General features: G+C 44.1%; 1 long non-coding RNA gene across 1 annotated transcript; it reads right to left on the bottom strand.

Moving 5' to 3' along the window:
* Nucleotides 1-12,153: 12,153 nt before the first annotated feature.
* LOC116667367 lies at nt 12,154-18,344 on the bottom strand. Its single transcript, XR_004324254.1, has 4 exons — nt 18,108-18,344; nt 15,306-15,423; nt 13,728-13,865; nt 12,154-13,139 (listed from the first exon to the last, which is right to left on the bottom strand). It is a non-coding gene; the product is annotated as an uncharacterized LOC116667367 (long non-coding RNA).
* Nucleotides 18,345-22,269: the final 3,925 nt, after the last annotated feature.

Raw genomic sequence — 22,269 nt, 5'->3', positions numbered from 1 at the left:
GAAATTGAAGTTCCCTGTGCTATACAGTAGGTCCTTGTTTATTTTAAAAAATTTTATTCTTTATTGAAGCGTAGTTAATTTCTTTTTGTCATTTTTAATGTGAAGTATGAGATCCAAATACTGGAGCAAGTTTTGCCTCCCATACCTGTCAGATATGAAATGGGAGTGTGTCTTCCCTGGATTTTCTTTCTGTCACCAGCCAAGGGGCAGATGCTGCCCTGGGGCCCTGAGGGACGGGTGAGCTGTGTCAACCCGGGAATAGGCACAGGGTCCTCTGGGGGCAGGATGTAGAGGGAGGCATGGCAGTGTGACTGGGCTGGAACTGTCCTTGGAACCCTCTGGCCAGAGGTGAGAGAGTGTAAAGGTGGGGGTCAAAGTTCACACTATACAAGAGGCTCCTATGCATGAGTGAAGTGTTACTGAAGGATGGGAGCCCAGGGCAGGGGTGCACTGGAGCAGCAGACACACGCAACATGAGGAGAGAACAGAGTATCTCAGTAAGAATTCTCAACCTTGCAGAAATCAAAGAGACTGTAGACCAAGACATCGGAGCCATCTCCCAAAAAAACAGACTTACCCTGTTACCCCGCAGTCTCACTCCTGGGCATATATCCAGAAGAAACTCTAGAAAAGATACATGCACCCGAATGTTCTTAGTAGCACTATATATAATAGCCAAGACATGGAAGCACGAAAGATGACTGGATAAAGAAGATGAGGTGTGTACACGTACACACACACACACACACACACACACACGACTACTACTCAGCCATAAAAAAATAAAAGAACGCCATTTGTAGCAACATGGATGGACCTAGAGATCATCATACTAAGGTGAAGTAAGTCAGAGAAAGAAAAATAGCATATGATATCACTTGTATGATATGGATCTAAAAAAATTAGACAAATGAACTTATTTACAAAACAGAAACAGACAGACACAAAAAACAAACATGGTTACCAAAGGGGAAAGGGGTGAGGAGGGATAAATTAGAGGAGTTTGGGATTTGCAGATATTAACTACTATATGTAAAATAGATAAACAACAAGGTCCTACTGTACAGCACAGGGAACTGTATTCAATATCTTGTAGTAACCTATAATGCAAAAGAATACATATATGAAAAGAATATATATACGATGACTGAATCACTATGTTGTACACCAGAAACTACATTGTAAATCAACTATACTTCAATTAGAAAAAAAAAGGGACATAACCTTTGGCCCAGATGACGCCATTTATGAGTGACTTCAGGAAAATTGGGAATGATTAAATTCCTAAGATGAGGTCACTTTCTTGCCTGGAAATCAGTCATGGCCATACTTCCTACTGACCAGCCTTCTGGGCCTTTTGGAAAATGAATGAGGACATACTTACAGATCTGGAGATGTCAAGGTAACTGAAATAGTCAATGCAAAACGTTTTTTTAACCCTTTAGAGTTATCAGCACAGGAACTTGCTGATGGGCTGGCAGGGCACATCCACTGGGTGACTGATCTTCAAAGCTCCCGTGCTGAGGAGCACTGTGAGGTATCTTAATATCCTCAATTCAGGAAGGCAGTCCTTTGGGGGATGTCATTTCAGAAACACATACGTGGTCAAACAGATCATTCCTGGGCAAATTTAGAAACAAAACTCCTTAGAAAGCTGAAATTCAAATAACATAGCCTTTACCGCTTACTGTATTTTTCTGTGCCCAGTAAAATTTCAAATCTGCCTCTTTAGTCCATTTAAAGTTTTCCCTATGGTGACGTCTTATTTTTCAAGTGTTTTCACTTTATGAAAATTCAGTACGTCCAAGCTTTTTTGTGTTTGAGGCAAAACACTCAAATGGTTTGCTGAAGACAATATTCGTAACAGCTCATTTATCGAGTACACGCTGTCAGGCAGCCTCAGCTTTCTAAAATGCAGTAAGGAGCCCAGAAATAAGTAAAAGCACTTTTAAGCATTTTCCCAGCTGGGCAGTCAAGCAGGTTTAATTAAAAAAAGCCCCCTCTTTGCTTCCCTCGGGGCTTATACTTCCTTTGCACACAGCGCTAGTTAAATTACTGCTCTGGTTTCCCCATCCACACAAAATAAAGGAGCGTGTTGTTCACAGATTTTGTGTTTGCATGCTTACCATGCTATAATTTTTGGTGGCACAGTGAAAAAAAAAAATTAAAAAGCTGGCAATAATTACCGGGCAACTGCTTACGAAGCCTTAAATGAGCACTGGCTCTCAACTCCCATAAAAGCATCCACCATGCCTGTGCCACCCCTGGCCTCTGGCGCTCTGCATCTAGGAAGAAGAGTTTCCTGCCTGAGCCCTCTGTGTCCTTGGAAGGAACAAGGAATGGTCACATGCTCCAGGAGCCCGGCAACTTCTCACTTACTCAGAGCAAGTTGTATCCATTCTAAGTCAAATGGCAAGACACACTCAGGTCAGTATGATGGTAAACATATAAATACTTGGGGCAGTATACAAGTATGTATACTCCTGGGTTCAATCCCCAGTACCTCCATTTAAAAAAAGTTTAAAAAAATTTTTTTTAAGTTTGCTTGGCCGGCTTTGTGTGGCTGGCGGATCCGAGTTCACTGCCACCCTGGCTGAGAACCTTGTGCTCACTGCTGGTAAGAACACCAAGGAGAGCAGCCGCTGCTGCGGGGGGCCTGATGTGAGAAATAGACCCAGATTAAGAAGAAAAGACCTTATGTGTTTCTTTTTTATGGCTGAGTAATATTCCATTGTATATGTACATACCACATCTTTATCCAGTCATCTTGTCGATGGACATTTAGGTTGCTTCCATGTCTTGGCTATTGTATGCAGTGCTGCTATGAACACCGGGGTACACGTATCTTTTTGAATTAGAGTTTCCTCCAGATAGATGCCCAGGAGTGGGATTGCTGGGTCATAGGGTAAGTCTATTTTCAGCAACATGGATGGACCTGGAGATGGTCATACTAAGTGAAAGCCAGAAAGAGAAAGAAAAATACCATATGAGATCACTTATATGTGGAATCCAAAAAAAAAAAAAAAAAAAAAAAAAAGACACGAACTTATTTACAAAACAGAGACAGGCTCATAGACATAGAAAACAAACCTAGGGTCACCAGTGGGGAAAAGAGGTGAAGAGGGATAAGTTGGGAGTTCTAGATTTGTAGATACAAAGTACCATATATAAAATAGATAAACAACAAGGTCCTACTGTAGAGCACGGGGAACTATATTCAATACAGTGTAATGGCCTATAGTGAGAAAGAATACGGAAAGGAATATATATGCGTGTAACTGAATCACTATGCTGTGCACCAGAAATTAACACAACACTGAAACTGACTATACTTAAATTCAAAAAAAAAAAAAAAAAAAAAAGGAAGAGACCTGCCGTCTAGAGCTCTCAGGCAGGGGCAAACAGCCCCCAGCACAGCACAGAATTTTAATTGATGTTATTTCAATAACACCATTTTCATAACAGTGTTAAACTATGTTTCATCTCTTCTATTTAAGGAGATAGAGTAAACTAAGATGCATTTCCATACAAAATGATTCAATTCCATTTTTAAGAGGCTTGCTTTTTAAATGACAATTTCCACTGTCTAGGGAATTCGCTTAAACCAGGCATCTTCCTTTCCAACATGAATGAGGTCCCGTAAGTGTATAGATAGGCTTGTTGTCATTTACATGTGAAGATGAGACTATGGCTAATGTCTTTGGCAAATAAATTAAATATCTACATTATTTATTTTTAGTTGAAGCTGAGTGTTGAGGGTGTTTATATTTTCCCCCATTATTTACGTAAATTATATATATACATATATGGATATTTGTGCATATAACTGCTCCACTTCCATGTCTAAGCAGTGGCTAGAAACCTGGAGCCCATTAGCCATCAATATTTAACCTTCTAATGAGTTCACAGACGCTCAAAGACATGAGCGTAATTACCCGAAACCCCCCGCATTACTTTATTCCTGCTCTGTTTAAACATTTTTACTTCAAATTGCTGCATTCTTGGGAGAAGTGCCCTTTTTTTTCTGTGCTCACCTGCATAATGAAAGCCTTCCTCTGTGTAGGTGTTTCCAACCTGGTACACGGCGTGATGACTGCAATTTAGAACAATGTGACCTTGAAACTGGAAGCCTGGTCCCAGCCCTTCAGCAGTGACTAAGCTAGATTTTAAAGGTCACTGTAATTTATGGCATGTGTCACTTTATTACAAGGTACAATAGACTGCCTGTTTTGTCCTGGTCTGTCATTTCCCCCACGCTGCTCCCTCTGAATCTGGGGAGCTGAGAAAGGCCTCCTGTCTTACGGCAGAATGAAGCAGAGCCCGGTGGCAGTGCCAGGCGATGACTTCATATGTCCCCGTTGGTGACATGCTCCCGGGGAAGGGATGCTGGTTGCAGGTGCAGGACATTGTCCCATCCATCTGTCTGCAGAATCCTGCTGTATCACCAAGAACACTTTTCAGATCACGGCAGAGGCACTTAAAAAGTCAAAAGAACCTAGACTCTTCAAATTTTGCCTTTCTGGCTGATCTGTGACACTTAAGCCTGCAAATCTTAAGTTTTCTAAGGCAGAAAGAAAATAGGTATTTTATGAGTGTTGTGCTGAATAGCTGGTCAAGTGCTTATAAGTAGCTTTTTACTTCAGGCATAAAATGGTTGAACAGTGTGTATTTATTTCCCTTAGCGCATGACACATGGGAGGTTATGGTCACCGAATCCCACTCTGAGCCAGAGAAACTCTCTGAGAAGAGATGGGTGTGAGTGTGACTTCCTGACAGTAATGCGCTAAGGAGAAAGAAGGATGCTGTCTTTGGGGGTAGACACAGAATAAAGTTTGCTGAGTAAGTTATATACTATATTTACAGGTAAAGGGAAAAACTCCAGTGTAAGCCACCAAAATCATCTGAGAGCCTAGATTTGTTTCAGTTTTAAAAATGTATTGAAGGGGGAGGGTACAGCTCAGTGGTAGAACGCATGCTTAGCATGCACAGGGTCCTGGGTTCAATGCCCAGTACCTCCATTAATAATAATAATAATAATTAATAATAGTAATAATAATAATAATGAAAAGTTAAAAATAAACTTCCCCCAGCCTCCCCCTCAAAAATATAAGCAGTGACTTGAAAATCAGGATACTGGACAAAACTATAAAAACAAAACTAAACTAAACTTAACAGTGAATCACTACCTTTATAGGTAAGTAGATGGAGTCTCTGGGTGTGTAAAACTTCCCAGTAACTTGACCTCTTTGCACACTTTGGCTACACCCGGGCTGACCGCAGGTGGCGGGCTCGGTGTCCCCAGGGCTGAGTAAGACGGTGAAGGAAAAGCCATCACCCAGAGCCTGGCACTTAGCAGCCAACACTCCCATGATTGTTAGCTGCTTCTATTAAAGCCGATTTCAGGCATTGTCCTCCAGGAGGAAAATGAAACCTAGTGCTGTAGAAGTGATGGAAACGCAGGTTCTCAAGGAAATCCCCGGTTTCTCAGGTGGAGAAGAAACATACCAACTGGCCAGCCACATGGGGCCTTCAAATTCCAATGCCACGCAGCGTCCTGCAAATAGAAAATAAGAATGAACTCAAAGGATGGAGAGGTCTTCTGGGAGTGGGGTGGACAGTGTCAAAGAAAAACCTGAAATAGTAAAAATGAAGACCAAATCAGTAAGACAGTATTTAGTAAGAGTTTATGTCCACAGTTCATGAACTGGGAGCTTTCGAACCCCAAACTAGAATCTCAGAGGCACGATGTTGCAGGATGCCTTATACAGTAAAAACTGAGGAAGCCGTTTGGCCTTTCCAATGCGTGGTTATTACAATGGGAGTTTCCAGACGGCAAGGGACCAGTCATAAGTGATTATCTCATACTATATTTTAGGAAGATGATTTAAGTTTCTTTTATGAGGATCAGAAGCGTTGACAAGAAATAACCATAGTTTAACAGCAGGAAAGGTTTTGTGGGAGAGCTGGACCTGGAGACTGAGGAGGAGACCATTTTAGGAGGCCAGCGGGAGCCAAGGTGAAACCCACAGCTGGGCAGCAGCTGGACGGGGACCTGGTGGTATGGGGTACGCGGCTCAAGCCACAGGGCCTGTCCCCAGGCACATGGGTGCCATCCTCTGGTCGTGGGGCTTGGGCAAGCTACAGTCAACCTCAGTGTCTTCGCCATCTAGCTGAGGAGAATGGTACCCTCTTTGGGGATGTAAGCATCATAGTGATTTCTTGAGATGCACTTAGGCCAGTGTTTGTCATAATAAACTTCAGTTGCTCGTATTCATCGAATAACCATTCTGAAGGCAGAAGTAAAAACATTTCCACATTCAGCTTATTTATTAAATAATAGTAACACTGGCGACTAAGCATGTGGAGGAGTGCTGAGAAATGACCGGTTAGTTCTCTGACCTGAGAATTAGAGCAGGAACACTCGAAAGCAGTGTTAGGATGCTCAGCCTCTCGGTGGTACCCAGGCTGGACCACAGGGAAGGGCACTGGAGCTGGGAAGGACACAGGACTCGGTCGCTGTCATGAAGGCACATGCTGACTGACCGCGGTCTGCACCAGAGACAGAGGAGGAGAGAGAGAAGCAGTGGATAAAGCCGGGGACAGGCTTAAGGAGTTATTCCCATGTCTTCCCAACCCATAAAAATTATAATGAAGAAGCAGACAGAAGTTCCTAGCCTAAACCTAAAGTGGTTTAAAGTAAGAAGTGGGCTACTGTAGAGCACAGGGAACTATATTCAGTGTCTTGTAGTAACCTATAATGAAAAAGAATATGAAAAGGAATATATGTATGTTCACGTATGACTGAAACACTATGCTGTACACCAGAAATTGACACAACATTATAAACTGGCTAGACTCCAGTTAAAAAGTATGCAAATTAAATTTATTAAGCAGAACAGTATAACTTCCTATTTCAGCTTTAGGGAAAAATTGTTAGCCATGATGTGCAATTAAAACACCTGCAATTGAAAAAAAATTTCAAAGAATCAAAAAAAAAAAAAAAAAGGAGCTGAGAAAGGAAGATGAGTTTGGTTTGCGATAATGCTGGGTTTGGTATAATGGTGACCATCGCAGATTGAATGAGATGGTGTGCACGAACAGCTAACGCAGCGCCTGGCACCTGGAAGGAAATAGCAAGACTCGGGAAATGAACCAAGTGTCGACTGCGGGAAAATGCCCAGCTGGCCTAAAGAAAATGACACTGGATCTAACAACAAGGTGGACTTGGTGGCTTTGTGGGATGAAGAAACAAGGACAGGCTCTCAGCGTAGACACCCAGATTGAAGGGACTGTGGCCTTAATACCTACAAGGTGGTGTGTCTGATAAACATTTAAAATAGTACACGTGAATAATCAGAAACAAAAGACATATGCCTACCTGTGCTGTACCTTCTGCAATACTTAGCCATAATCTAAATACACCCTGCATAAAATTCCAGTTTTACACACACACACACACACACAAGTGACATACAGTATCATTCTATTTCATTCTTAGCAGGTTAGAGTTTCGTTTTAGGAAGCTAATTTGGTAAAAGGTTGGCTAATTACAAAATCAACTGCATCTATAGCTGTTTTAAAATAACCCATTACACTGCATTTTTTATTTTTTAACCTGGTAAAGGTTGTTTGTTAAACAGATCCGTTTCCAAACTCGTTTCTCAATCCAAGAGACCCTGCAGACTAAGCGCTAGTCCTGAGATGGCCCAGGAAACCCGCCTTCAGGAGGCTGTCCCCAGGGCCTGCAGGGAGCCCTGACTCTCCAGTCCTGGTGGGGACACCTGATGTTTGTGAAAATCATTTTCAAGTCAGTTACCATGAGGGAAGAGAGTTTACCCTGTAACTCCAAAACAACATTTTCTTGTGCCGCGTCACTACTTAAATGATGTTGTTTCTGACCTCATGTGTCCAGGTAATAAGAAGCAGTCAACTAGGTATTTATTTTAACTGGCTCTTGCTTGCACAGTGATAATTAGCGCTCCCCACAGTCACCCTGGGGCTGTGCAGAAGACGTTAGTGCCTCCTGAATCATCAAAGAGGAAATCCTACCCAGCAGAGTTGTAGTTTTGCATAAAACCTACTGCATTCTGACTCCGATAATGACTAGTCTTAGTTACTTCCATCAAATGTATACGCCATTCCCCAACTTACACCTGCATAAAACAATTGTAAAAATGGGTACAATGGTGAACATTCCTTTAGCTGCTTAATAGTGCTTACACACTGCAATATCTCTGCTTTTTTTTTCTTTACTGGATATCAGTAGGAGAACATCCCTGAAAAAAAGACAGTGTCTTTTCATCTATAGATAAGAGGCGATGTCGGGAGATTTCCACCTGCCCCTCTCAGAAACTCTAGGTCTGAGTCCTGGGCAATGCCAAATCGGCTACTTCTCTTTTTAGCATTTTAATTTATTCCTCCTGAGAATGGAACCAAGACCAGTCGTCTCCACATTCATCGGGTTCATTATGAGTCAGAATTAACTGAATTCCCACTAAGCATATCCCCTAAGGACTGGACTTGATAGAAAAACAGGCTATTTCTTTGGTGAAGTACAAAGGTAGGGCAGGTTGTCGGGAGGCTGTAACCTTTCAGATGGAGTCCAGCACAGAGTCAGCTACGCGGTGAGGAGGGGACACCCTTCTCCTCGTGTGGATCTTTACCAGGAAAATGAGGTGTGCCAGTGGAGCCACAAATCGTAGCTGCCAGGGAAACCAACTTTGCGTTTCAGATTTTATCGTAAGAATGTTGAATTAGAAATGATCGCAGAGATTACGTAACCTAACTAGGGGCTGAACTTGAGAACTTAATGCTGCTCCTGGCACGTGATGAGACTGCTCTGCTCCCAGGCTTTTCTCGTCCCTTCACAGCTCTAAATGGACCAGACTCCACAGGGTCACACACACCGCATCATCCTCCCCCTGGTGCCGGCCTGGCTTCTGACCCGGGCAGCCCGTGACCCCCACCAAGCCTGTGGTTTGGGAAGGACCTAGGTGTTCCTTGGCAAAGCGGCACCGCGCGTGAGACAACACATCACACCGTCTCCATGTGTTCAAGGGAATGAAGAAAGGACAGAAATAAGAGGCCTTCGGTTGGTAACAGGATGAACCAGGCCAGAGGATCCAAAGCTCAGGAATCTGGACAGACCTGTTGGGTTGCAGGAAAGGACGAGGCTGCACAAATGCAGGGCAGAATCCAGGAACTTGATGATAGAACCTAAGTATGAGCAAACCTCACCAACATGCTTCTTACAAATAGACTTGATACAGTAAAAGTGGGGCGGGAGAGGATGGCAGGTCCCAGGTCTCGGGCGAGTCCCTGGGACGCGCCCACCGAGTCAGGGTCCTTGGCTTCGCGCAGGAAAGAACTCAAGGGTGAGCCTCAGTGGAGTGAAGGTAGATTTGTCAGAGATGCGCACGCCATAGACAGTGCAGGCTGTCTCAGGAGGCCAGAGAGAGGTCAAGAGGCGTGGGGGTGTTTAGTTTAAGGTAAAAGTAAATACACGCCCCATACACGCCACCTCCGAGGGCGAGAGAGAGTGTGAGAGACTGCAGGGTGGGGGTGGTGAGTTTTCATGGGCTCAGTAGCTTCATACGCTAACACGTGGGAGGCTTATTCCAACGACTTTGGGGAAGGGGCAGGGAGTCCCGCGACGTAGGCCATCACCCACCTTTGACCTTTGATGGGCTGCCCTGAAACTGCCCTGGCACCTGTGGGAGGACCGTTTAGCAGCTACTGTGTTCCAGAGAGTGTATACAGAAGCTCAAGATCTACCGGGAGTTGAAGCTCCTGTCATCTTGGTGCCAACTGCTGTGTTAGTCCTTTAATAATTGGCCCCTGCCCCTGCCCCTGCCCTGCCCCCTTCATTCCCAACTGATTTCAGAGTCTGTCTCCCAGGGAAGCCAACCTAGGACCAACATCTCACATTCCAGCCCTGCCAGATGCTCTGAAAGAAAAAGTGCACAGAGTTCTGGGAGCCCAAGAGAGGGCTGTGACTGACTTGGTGCTCAAGAATGACCGGAAGTTTATCAGGTGGAGAGGAAAGGGAGGTGGTCCAGCCATAGTAAAGAGTGTGAATAGTGGCCCTGTCGTGGGACAGACCATGATGAAGGTCATGAGGAACTGGGTGTGGCCAGAGCAGAGAAAGTCAGGGGAGCCTGGGGGGAGCTAAGACCCGAGGGGCAGACCCGGGGGTGAAGTGAGGGAGGGTCGTCCGTGTCCTAAGAGAGGTCACTGAACGGTTGTAGGCAGGTAAGTAACAGGATCCTATCCAAGTGCAGGAGATCACATTTCTTTGAGGAGAGCCAGTAGCAGGCTAGAGTGACAGGATGCTGTCACTGCCCTCCTGTTCCAGTTTAGAATGTGACTGAGCCCACATGCGAGGGCAGCCCGACCATTACAGGAAGGTACAGGGGTTTAAACGATTATACTAGCACACTCAAATAATTTAGGTTTTGTGCTGCAGATCAAAAGACAGGAGGCTTTGATTAGGGCCACCGTCTCTTCTTCCTGGACATCAAATAACCTCCAGCAGCTCTTTCCTGGTCTCCGCCCTCTTGCTTTGCTGCTCCCCCAGGGCTCCTGTACCATCAGGGCCTGACGTTAAGCTTCTGATTGTCAGGGCATCTGCTTCAAAAGACATCCCTCTGGAGTGAACACCCTGCCAGCCGTGTAACCTCGCTGCTATACACAATTAGGCCGCCCCTCACCAACGAAGTCCCCCCCTTTCAGAACCACTGGGTGACCTAGACAATCGGCCACTTGAGCGACCCAACTTCTCCCTGCTGCACCCTAACTCCTGCTCTGATGCCTTAAATTAGCCAATAAAGTGAATTCACGAGAGAGTGGGCACCCCACTCTCAGATCCTAACAAAGACGGAAGCCCAGGTCCACACCCTCTCTCTCCAGCCATGACCTCACCGTGTGGGCCTCGGGCGTGCCGTGTGCCCTCTGGGACCTGTGAGTCAGCCTCTCCATCCTCAAAGCTGCCTGCTGGTTATTACTGAGGTGCGTCCTGCCATGATAATAAAAACCACAGGGGCTGGTCCAGCCACATAGTTGGCTCTGGTTGGGAAATGTCTGTGGGGCTCACCCGCCCCGGGCGTGCCTCAGGCATTCCTACCCAATTGCATCACTACCAATAAGCTACAACCTACCCAACCCACGTATTTATTTGACTCATCCTCCTTGTGTGAACTTTGTGTGCCGCTGACGGCTGGGGGATAAAGGCACACTGGCAGCCAGACACGGTCCCCGCGAGATGCGCCTCCCTGGCAAGGAGCTGCCTGCTCACCTGACACCCCCATCGGGTCACCGTAGATTTCACGCAGGCCTTGGGTGATGTCCCCATGCCTCCTTGCTCCAGGCTTCTCAAATCATCTTCCTCTCGGGGACAGCGCCCAGGCATGTCCAGCCTGAGTGTACACCCCCACTGGTTCTGGTGAAGACTGAACAGGACAGGGAGTTATTGGGAGCTGAATGCACCTAGGTCAGATGAAGGCCTGCTAAGTCACCTTGAACCTGGACACCCACAGCGCAAGAGCCACAGCCTCAGAACCAGCCACCCTGCTGGCTCGGCTGCCGGGGACATCCCTCAGACACTCCCAGTTTCCAAAAATGCACTAAGGTCATTTATCCAGGAAAGCAGACAGCCCTGCAGACGGGTACAGGAATTAAGTGAGAAAAGACGCAGGTGCGGACAGAGAACGGTGCCTGCCATTCCAGCGAGTGAAAATGGTGCCCTTCATCAAACCAGCAGCCCCTGCAGCTGCCCAGATGCTGCGTCCTGAGGGCGCTCAGCATCCTGGATCGAGAAAAACAGGGCACTGGCCCTAGATAGTTAAGGTGCAGGCCAAAGGAATGATTTCAACAGGCCCAGACTCTTGCATGTTCCCATGCATAGAAAAGCCCTAAGATCATTAACTTGAGATATCTGTTTTTGTGATTCCATTAGAAATAATCTTTTAATGTTCGACTGTATTTTGGGATTTTGTTTGTTTGATTTTGTTTTTTTAAGCAAAAACTCCTATATTCCCGGCTCCTCCCTTACCTCTTTGGAACAGTTCCTCAGAGCCACCTGAGAGGCTGTCTCTCCAGTGCTCAGCAAGGTCCCCAAATAAAACATAACTGGCAACTTTTAGGTTGTGCATTTTTCTTTAGTTGACACAGGTTATGTCTGTAATTGAATACGCTTGTAAGAGTCGTCTTCGTGGAGATGAGTGGATTTGACTTTCTGTTTCTGAAGGGAAGGAGCTGGGAACTTTCGCCCGTCCAGGTCTAGAAAGCGCTCCATCCTCACAGGGGATGGGAGAGGTGCCTGGTTTGGGCACATAGGTATTAGGGATATGCAGCTGTAGGAAGAAACGCAGGAGCAGAGTAAGGTAGGGTGAAAAATAAAGTAGCAGGCTGTATGTGTGTGTGTGTGTGTGTGTGTGTGTTTCCTAGACCCATCGCAGTCAATATGGGTCTGCTCACTCTGATGTCACATTTTTCTCCTATAATTATTTTCCCACCATGACTATGAGATCTCAAAGCAATTAGTAAGTATTCGATTTTTCAGGTTTAAAAATAATTGTAATTTAGGAAGCAAACCCAAAAACAAAAAAAAAAAAAGCAAGGGGATGTGTTGTACAAAGTACAACCAATGACATCAGCAAACAGAACCGAGTTTTCTGATTGACGTCAAGGATCTCCCTTTACATTGAACTTGACTTGCCCTTGACTGATGAAAAACACAAGCAAGTGAAGAATTGTCTGTCGCCCAAATCATAGCTGAAACTAGTCTCATCATGTTACGTAGTAGGTTACAATGTTCGTTGTATGAGAACCTGAAACAAGGCTTAAGAGCGAGGTCTCCCGATGGTGAGCATTTCGCATGAACTTTATTATAATTAGTGCCCACAGTGTTTCCATGAGGATAAGTCAGTGTCCTTACTTCAGCTGGGTAGGTAAAGATGTTCCCAAAACATGGGATAATTTTATCAGCAGAGACAGAATTTGTGTGCCCGGGTTTGGGCTGTCGGTTGACATTCTCAGCGTTTTGCCTTAGAGCTGCTTTCCTTTCACACCCCTGATAGTGTGCACACCTCAAGGCCGAAGGAGCAGAATTTGACTTTTTAGATCTTCCAGCTCAGCTATTTCTTGGAAATCGAATGAAAAAAAAAAAAAAAACTGTCACTTTTTTTTAATAAGATTCTTTCCAGGAGAAAATTATCAAAATATCACTGAATACCCTTCGAGTAGGTTTATAAACCTGTTTAAATATAAGCCTTCCTTTAGTAAAAGCAAAAAACAAACAAAAAAACCCTCACGCTCTTTTTTTGGTGTAACAGGAAGCTCAAAATATGTTATTGGGTCCAAAAATGAGTGGCTTCGATGAACAGAAAGCTTGACTGTTTCCCAGTCTCAGCAGCTCCAATGAGATGCTGTGCCCTGCCCTCCCTCAAACCCCTCACCACCACCCTCGGCCTCTCCCCCCAGGATGCTGAGACACTATTCTGTGAAGCATTCAAAGAACAATTATTGTCACTCTTTTGTACTGCAAAACAAGAACTCCAGATGGAGCAGAAAGGACGGCTTAAGTTTCCATCTGTGAGCTCCTAAACCCACAGCATTTCCTTTCTAGAACAAGACCTGGCATCTGCCAAAGGGTGTTTCATAAAATCAGCCTGTAACCTCTGCTCCTTATTCTCCTGGAAAGCTGGGTGCCCTGGATGCTGTGAACTCACCCTGTTGGCCAACGGAGGGAGGGGACTCCAAACACTGCCTGGTCACTGCAGATCAGAGGTGCAGAGATGGGGCTGTCAGACCACCTTCCTTAAGATCACCTTCCTTGAGGCACCTGACTCAAGCCAAAGGAGCCTGAACTGGGGGGAAAATCTCATCAGAATTATCAAAACCCAGAGAGATCTTTTAGGAAGACTGTGCAGACAAAGCCTGGGTAAGTAATATGACTGTGCTGTGAATATAAGCAAGCTAAAAGCTAATTTAAAAGGTTAAAAAGGTAGGGGGAGGGTATAGCTCAGTGGCAGAGTGCTTGCTCAGGATGCATGAGGTCCTGGGTTCAATCCTCAGTTCTTCCATCAGGAAAAAAAAAAAAAAAAAACTCTTGTTGGGCAGATAACCCTGTTTCCCAAGGTCCTGGGTTCAATCCCTAGTTCCTCCATTAAAAAAAAAAAAGTTAAAAGGTTAAACATTACATAAGCTAAAAGGGGAGATGCTAAAGGCAGTTGGAGCACTTTGAAATGCTGGAGCACTCCCTTCAAGACTTCTGTGCACACTGCCTCAGTGTTAGCTTCTGATTAACCATAAGTTTGATTTCTTAAACATGGATGAAATCCACTTAGCAGCTTGCTTCCTCAAAACCTTTGATTTGATTTTCTTTTCTCAAATTTAAACTGCCTCACCGCCCACTGAGAAGGTCTGACTCTCACAAGGACAAGAGGGACAAGTTAAAATGAGGCAGAATCCTAAGACAAAGTGAATTCTTAACAGTCTTTGCTGAGGGCTCCTTGGGAAATCAGTCTCACTATTTAAGTTTCATTTCCCTCAATCCCAGCTTTGCCTTCCCTTCTCAACTTCTTTTTAAATTGAAATCTGTTTGACCTATAACACTGTGTAAGTTGAAGGTGTCCAACATGTTGATTTGATACATTTATCTACTGCAACCTGACTGCCATTGTAGGGATGGTTAGCACCTCTATCAGGTCACCTAATTATCATTTCTTTCTTGTGGCCGGAATAATTAAGATCTAGCCATTTGGCAAGTGAAAGTGAATTTAGAATTCTGCATCTGAACGGATGGAGTGGAGGCACTTTTCCCTACTCCTCCCATTAATTCAACCCTGCACATTATACATAAAATTAACACAAGAAGACTCTGACAAGTGGAGCCGGGAAGGTAGACCAGCTGTGGAACTCAGGATCCAAGGAAGACATGCCACCCGAACACCACAGAACAAAGCTGTGGTCCCACCTCATCCATGCTGCAAAGACACACTAGGGAGCCTAGGCTTCTACCCTCATTAGGCTATAATGAGGCACCATGATGCCCCCACTCAGGTGGTGTCAGAAAAGGCCAAGCAGGGGCTATGGACTGCCCATCAAACAGAAATAAGCCTCCATTCTGCCCACTCACCCCGCCACACACACATCAGTAGAGCCTGACTTCCACCCCACAGGCAGTAACAAGGCATTTCTCCTTCCTCTGCTGGGAAGCCTAGTAGACAGTCAGGACTTCAGTCACCACCCAGTGGTAACAGCCCGCCCACACCATGGTGTCAGTGGAGACCATGTGGAATTCTCACCCTATCTAGAAGTAAGATGAGCCCCCCTGCTCCAAGGCGTTACTGAGGCCAGGCGGCAAACATGGACTTCTGCCTCCGGTTAGTAATGAAGCAGCACTTGTCACCTTCCCCTGCAAAGCTGTGTCAGAGAAAGTTAGCTAAAACAGCAGGCTTAAATAAGATACAGTCTCATTATACAATATGAAAATGTTCAGGTTTTGATTGAAAAACACTCATACCAAGAACCCTGAAAATCTTAAATTGAATAAAAAAAAATCAACAGATGCCAACACCATGACACAGATGTTAGAATTGTTTGATAAAGATGTTAAAACAGCCATCATAAAATGCAATTATAAACATGCTTGAAACAAATGAAACAAACAGGTCTCAGCCAAGAGGGGAACTTCTCCAACCTGATAAAAAGCATATACAAAAACCCTACAGCTAACAATATACTTAATGATGAAAGACTGAATTCTTTCCTCCTAAGATTGGGAAGCAGCAAGGATGTCTGCTCTCACCATTTTTATTCATTACATTTCTGGACACTGTAGCCGATGCAATAAGGCAAGAAAAGGAAATAAAATGCATAAATATTCAAAAGACAGAAATAAACTGTCCCAATTAAAAGCTGACATGATAGTCTACATAGAAAATGCTAAGGAATCTACAAAAAACTTTCTAGAACTCATAGCAAAAGAAGAAACTTGAACCCTATCCTTAATATCATATACTAAAATTAATTCCAAATGAATTAAAGACCCAAATATAGGGGTTAAAAGTATAAAACTCATAGGAAAAAAATAGAAGAAAGGCTTCACAACACTGGATTTAGCAATTATTTCTTGGATATGACAGCAAACACACATCAACAAAAGGAAAAAATAGATAAAATGGAATTTATCAAAATAAAAAAAACTGCTGGCATCAAAGAACATCAAGAGAGTGACACGGCAGCAGACAGAATGGGAGAGAATATTTGCATATGACAAATCTGATAAGGGATTAATACCCAGAATTTATAAAGGACTACAGCTCAAAAACAAAACACAAACAACCCAATTAAAAAAAAAATGAGTAAAGGACTTGCATAAACATTTCTCCTAAAAGATGTACAAGTGGCCAACAAGCACATGAAAAGATGCTCATTAACCATTAGGCAAATAGAAACAAAACCACCATGAGATAAGCACTCACACCCATTAGAACGGCTACTATTAAAAACAAACAAAACCTAACGGGAAAAATCAGAGTTGGTGAGGATGCAGAGAAACTGTAGCCCTTGTGAACTGTTGTCGAGACTGTAAAATGGTGCAGCTGCTGTAGAAAACAGTATGACAGTTCCTCAAAAAAATCAAACACAGAATTACGCGTGTGCATCAAAAGGATGGAAAACAGAGACTCAAAGAGACAGCTGTATACCCACGTTCACAGCAGTATTACCCACAAAAGCCAAAAGGTAGGGAAAATCCTAATGTCTTTTGATGGATAAACTACCTTTCGACAAAGATGTGAGAACAATTTAATGGAAGGAATATGGAAATGAGGCACCAACAGACAGTCAGGACTTTAATCACCACCCAGTGGTAACAGCCCGCCCACACCATGGTGTCAGTGGAGACCGTGTGGAATTCTCACCCTATCGAGAAGTAAGATGAGCCCCCTTTAATCACCTTTTCAACAAATACAAATAGTGAAGCAGCTGACATCCACAGGCAAGGGGGGAGAAAGAAAAATCAACCCTGACCTTGATGGAAGTATCACATGTTATACCATGATTAACTCAAATGGATCATGGACTTAAGTGTACAAGCCCAAACAAGCAGACATTTAGGGAAAAAAGCAGAAAATACCGGGGATCTAGGGCTAGGCAAAAAGCCCTTAAAATTGACATCCAAAGTACAACTGACAAGAGGAAAAATTAATAAATTGGATTTCACGTGCAGACACATTGGAAACAGAGAGATATTCAGAAAACAGGTGTGATCACGGAGGATCAACGATGTATCCAACTATTAAGACACATCAGGTCTTCAGTGTGGGGAAATAACTCTCTGTGAACTTTATATTCAAGCACAGCCAGAGCTTTCTGAGCAAAACTTACTAGCCACCTGGGTTAAAGGATGATTGAAAGGCAAACATGCCTTAGAACTGAGAGAGTGTGTATTGTTCGGGAGGAAGTTAAAGTCTTATCTCCTCTGGAGCCAATTGCTTACATTTTTAAAAGGGTTAAAAAAAAAGCTGAGGGACCTCCTCTACCCAGAGAGTGTCTGTTTACCTTGCAAATCAAAGGCCACTTCCTGTTTCTCTCTCTCTCTGCTGTCCTCTCCTTCCCTCCCTCACCCCTACCCCCACCCCTAACCTCACCCACCCTGCCCAGAAAGGGAGGGAAGGGCAGACTGCCAGCCACCTGCACAAGCTCAGAGTCTCACAGTTTGCACATTCCTCTCCTGTGGTCCAAGCGGGCATGTGGCCCTCGTCACATCACCCACAGGAGGGGGGGACATGATGTCCCCGGTGCTCTCTGACCAACAATCTCTTCTGTGATCCCAAGAGTCTGTTTTTCCTGTCCAAACAAGCAAATAAATATAGATAGATTGACAGAAAAACTTAACAGACCGGTTCTCTTGCAAGGCAAGTCTTACTTTCTGACGGCAATGCCTTTTTTTTTTTAATTTGCATTTTTTTTTTTTGAGTTGGGGGTTAGGAATAAAATTCTCTACCAGGGGCCATGTTCTCATTGCTCATGCGCTGACTGAAGCCTAACTGTCCTGCAGACCCTCCACGTTCCTCTTGTTTCTACGGCACTTTGGCACTTACCTCTGACTCATGCCACACAGCAAGTCTGCACCTGTAGACGGTCCTGTTATCAATACGAAGCCATCCTCTTAGGGGGTCCCGGTGTCCCTATAGAGGCTGCCTAACACTTGGCATCCCCAAACAACTGTAATCCGTAATTTCTCCTTTTGTTTACTCCTTCTGGGTATTTAGGGAAAATACCCACATGCTGTTGAGGGGGAAAGAACGTGCCACGTCAACCTTTCAACTCCATGTTTTATCAACCAAGTCCCATGTCCCCTCCGGGCTAAGTTATTCTATTATTCTGATCATGGAGATTGTTTTTACTTGAAAATCGAGACCTGACTATTGATTTCATAGAGCGGGTGAGGAAAAGCTGACAAGGTACTCAGAAAAAAAATGGTCAGGCACACAGACCGCGCTTGATAATTGCCAGTGTCCTCTCCTGACATCTGCCTTATGAGGCAGGCATGAACCAGCTTTCACAGATGAGAGAACAAAGACTCAGATGGCGCAAAGAACATCCCCAGTGCCCTGTGGGTGTGGGACCTAGCTCACTGGATCTATGTGAATATTAAATGAGGTAACATATGTAGTTCTCTAAATGGCGCCTGGCACGAAGTAAGTGTCCTCTTAAATGTAAGTGCTGTGAAACCAAAGATTTTTGTCTCCTGTGCATTGATGTGTCTCAAGTTCCTAGATTTGTGCCTATTTCAGAGGAACTCAAGACGCGTGTATTGATAAGATAGATGTCAGTTCCTTATCCTCACTTCTGCTTTTTAATCATTATGAATGAAGCATTATGAAGTTTCTGGTCTCAACAGACTCACAGACATAGAGAAGAAACTTATGGTTACCAGGGGGTAAAGGGGGTGGGAAAGGATAAAGTGATAGTTCGGGATTTGCAAATACACACTACTATATATAAAATAGATAAACAACAAGTTTCTTCTGGATAGAACGGGGAACTATATTCAGTATCTTATAATAACCTATAATGAAAAAGAATAGGAAAATGAATATATGTATGTATATGTATGACTGAAACACGATGTTGTTCAATGGAAACTGACAAAACATTCTAAATGACTAGACTTCAATAAAACCAATTTCAAAAAATATCTTGTACTATTTTAACCTGTAATATTGTAATAGCCTATAAGGAAAAAGAATATGGAAAGGAATGTATGTATGCTCATGTATGACTGAAGCACTATGCTGTATACCAGAAATTGACACAACATTGTAAACTGACTATACTTCAAACCGACTATACTTCAATTTTTAAAAAATGCAAAAAAAAAAAAAAAAGCTTCTGGTCCCCACGTATCTTGGCTGTCTTGTACATAGATTCAGCTCACTTTTGCCAGACCCAAGAAATAAGGCAGGATTAGCCGTGGCTCCCATTCAGTCGTCTGACAAAATCACTTAACAGCAAAATATAAATATCTGTTTGGGGAAAAAGAAAGATACAGTGTTGAGAGGTAGTCCAACCATGCAGGGGAAGGGGAGAAGAGGAGATACTGGGACTGGACAGCATTACTCTCAAAGGACCAGGTTTGCAACAACAACAGAAGAATCTAGAAATGAATGTCATATTGAGACACAGCAGGTGGGGGCTGTAGGAAGGAGGAGGGAGGAAGAGAAAATTAGACCCAGCAGGGACGGTGCTCTGACGGCACCGGCACAGCCGCGGAGGTGAAGGCTGGCACCGGAACAGCATGAGGCGATTAGAACACAAGCTGACTGCAGTCAGGACAAATGGGCACCAAGCTGGTGCCAACCACGGCAGTAAATAAAAGAGGAAGCTCGTGGAAACTGAAGTGGCAGGAAAATGAAAGTCAGAAGGATGAACAGGATGCCACCATGCACTCACTGTAACATGGTGGGTCCTCACCATGTGGGGCGCTGAGCTGCAACTCTGTGGATAAGACATAGAGTTGCCATGGCATGTTCCTTCCTCCTCAACAGCATGTGGGCATTTCCTCTAAGTACTTAGAAGGAGTACAAAAAAGAAGAAATTACAGACTATGGTACTTTGGGGATGCCAAGCATTAAGCAGCCTCTACAGGGACACCAGGACCCCCTAAGAGAATGGCTTAGTATGGATAACAGGACTGTCTATGGGTGCAGATCTGCTGTGTGGGGTGAATCACAGACCAGTGTCAAAGCCCCAAAGAAACGAGATGAAGGTGGAAGGTCTGCAGTGTGGAGCTGAGCTAAAGCCACACAGCTACTAGTGGCAGAGCTTAATCCACACCAACTCCTGTCTGATTCCATATGCTGACTCAGAAATGATTCTGGTGGCAGTTATAATTTGTTATCTTTTATGTAAAAATAACATACAGTGCCGAGGTAGATTAAAACGGCCTGAAATAAAGTGCCTGCCGTAAATAACTTTACAATCTATCATGGAGATAAGTTTCATCCCAACTGTTACAATTAAAGCCATTTATAAGACTATGGGATGGCACGGTAGAGTCCAGATGCATTGATTTAGGACACATGGAGGTTTGTCTTCCATCCTTGGCCTGATGTGTATTGGTTTTGAGGTACCCTTTTTTTTAAATTGAAGTATAGTCAGTTTACAAAGTTGTGTCAATTTCCGGTGTACAGCATAATAGTTCAGTCATACATATACATACATATATTCATTTTCATCATAGGTTACTACAAGATATTGAATATAGTTCCCTGTGCTGTACAGTAGGACCTTGTTGTTTATCTATTTTATATATAGTAATCAGTATCTGCAAATCTCGAACTCCCAATTTATCCCTTCCCACCCCTTTTCCCCCCAGTAAGTATAAGTTTGTTTTCTATGTCTGTGATTCTACCTCTGTTTTGTGAATAAGTCCATTTATCTTTTTTTTTAGATTCTACATATAAGTGATATCATACGGTATTTTTCTTTCTCTGACTGACTTCATTCAGATTGATGATCTCCAGATCCATCCATGTTGCTGCAAATGGCATTATTTTATTTTTTTATGGCTGAGTAGTATTCCATTGTATGTATACACCACATCTTCTTTATCCAGTCATTTGTCAATGGACATTTAGGTTGTTTCCATGTTTTGGCTGTTGTAAATAGTGCTGCTATGAACACTGGGGTGCATGTGTCTTTTCGAATTAAAGTTTGAGGGACCCATTTAAGAGCTGAGAGTCAAAAGGCAATTCAGCACGTGGTTGTAGGTCTCAGACATGAGCTCTAAGCAAAGCTGTGGCTAGGAGCACTGGAGCTGTGGAGTGGATGGAGCTGTCCTGGCCGAGTCTGCAGAGTAGTGAGAAAAGAAGCTGGGCCAGACAGGAGAGAACCCAAGAGACACCCACGTTTAAGAAGGCAGCAGTCCTCGAACTGGGCTGTGCATAGAAACTGCTTCCCAACCTCTCTCACCTCTTGGCATCCACAGAAATGACCCTCTTGTTGAGAAACCTAGGATAAATGAAACCATTCCTGTAGGAGGACAACCAGCCCGGAGCCTGGGTCCTCATTGGTCACCAGCCCCTGGAAAGCTAGGAGGGGCATCTACATTTTGTTTACTTCACTTGTGACACGCTGGTTGGGAAATTCTGACTTAAAAATGGATGCTAAGAATTCAGATTCTCAGGCCATCTCCCCTGCAGTTCTGGTTTGGTAGATTCAAGAGCCTAAATGCTTCACTAGCAGCTGCAGTAACACTGATCCAAGTAGGCTGACGATCTTCCTTTAAGAAACATCATTCTCAGGGTCAGATGGAAGGGGAATGCCTAATTCCCCAAGGGTCGGTGTCCAGAAAAGGGGGCGGGTTGGGGGGAACCAACTAGAGGGATCCATTGTTGTGAGAGCCAAGCAAAGAGTGTTCCAAAATGGAAAGAGAGGCTGAGAGTCACGAATTCTGCCAAGAAACCCAGGAAGATACGAGCTGAAAGTGTGCACTCCGTTCCCAGTGGAGGGGAGGGACCATGACTCTGGAGAGCTCACTGGGGCCACAAGCAGGACGCCAAATACAGGAGCAGAGGCAGTGGAGGGAGGTGTAAGGTTGAGGAAGGATTTTTTTGGATTGTATTTAAAGATGGAAGACACTTGAACACATTAAATGCATAAGAAGGAACCAGCAGAGGGAAGAGGTTTTAATTTACAAGAACAATGCAATAATTTGATCTCTGAGGGGGGCCAACAGATGGAGGAGGAGGAAGGGGC

This window comes from Camelus ferus, chromosome 11 (assembly GCF_009834535.1).
Source record: "Camelus ferus isolate YT-003-E chromosome 11, BCGSAC_Cfer_1.0, whole genome shotgun sequence".
In the NCBI taxonomy this organism is placed as follows: domain Eukaryota; kingdom Metazoa; phylum Chordata; class Mammalia; order Artiodactyla; family Camelidae; genus Camelus; species Camelus ferus.
This window is presented reverse-complemented; position numbering and strand designations above follow the sequence as displayed.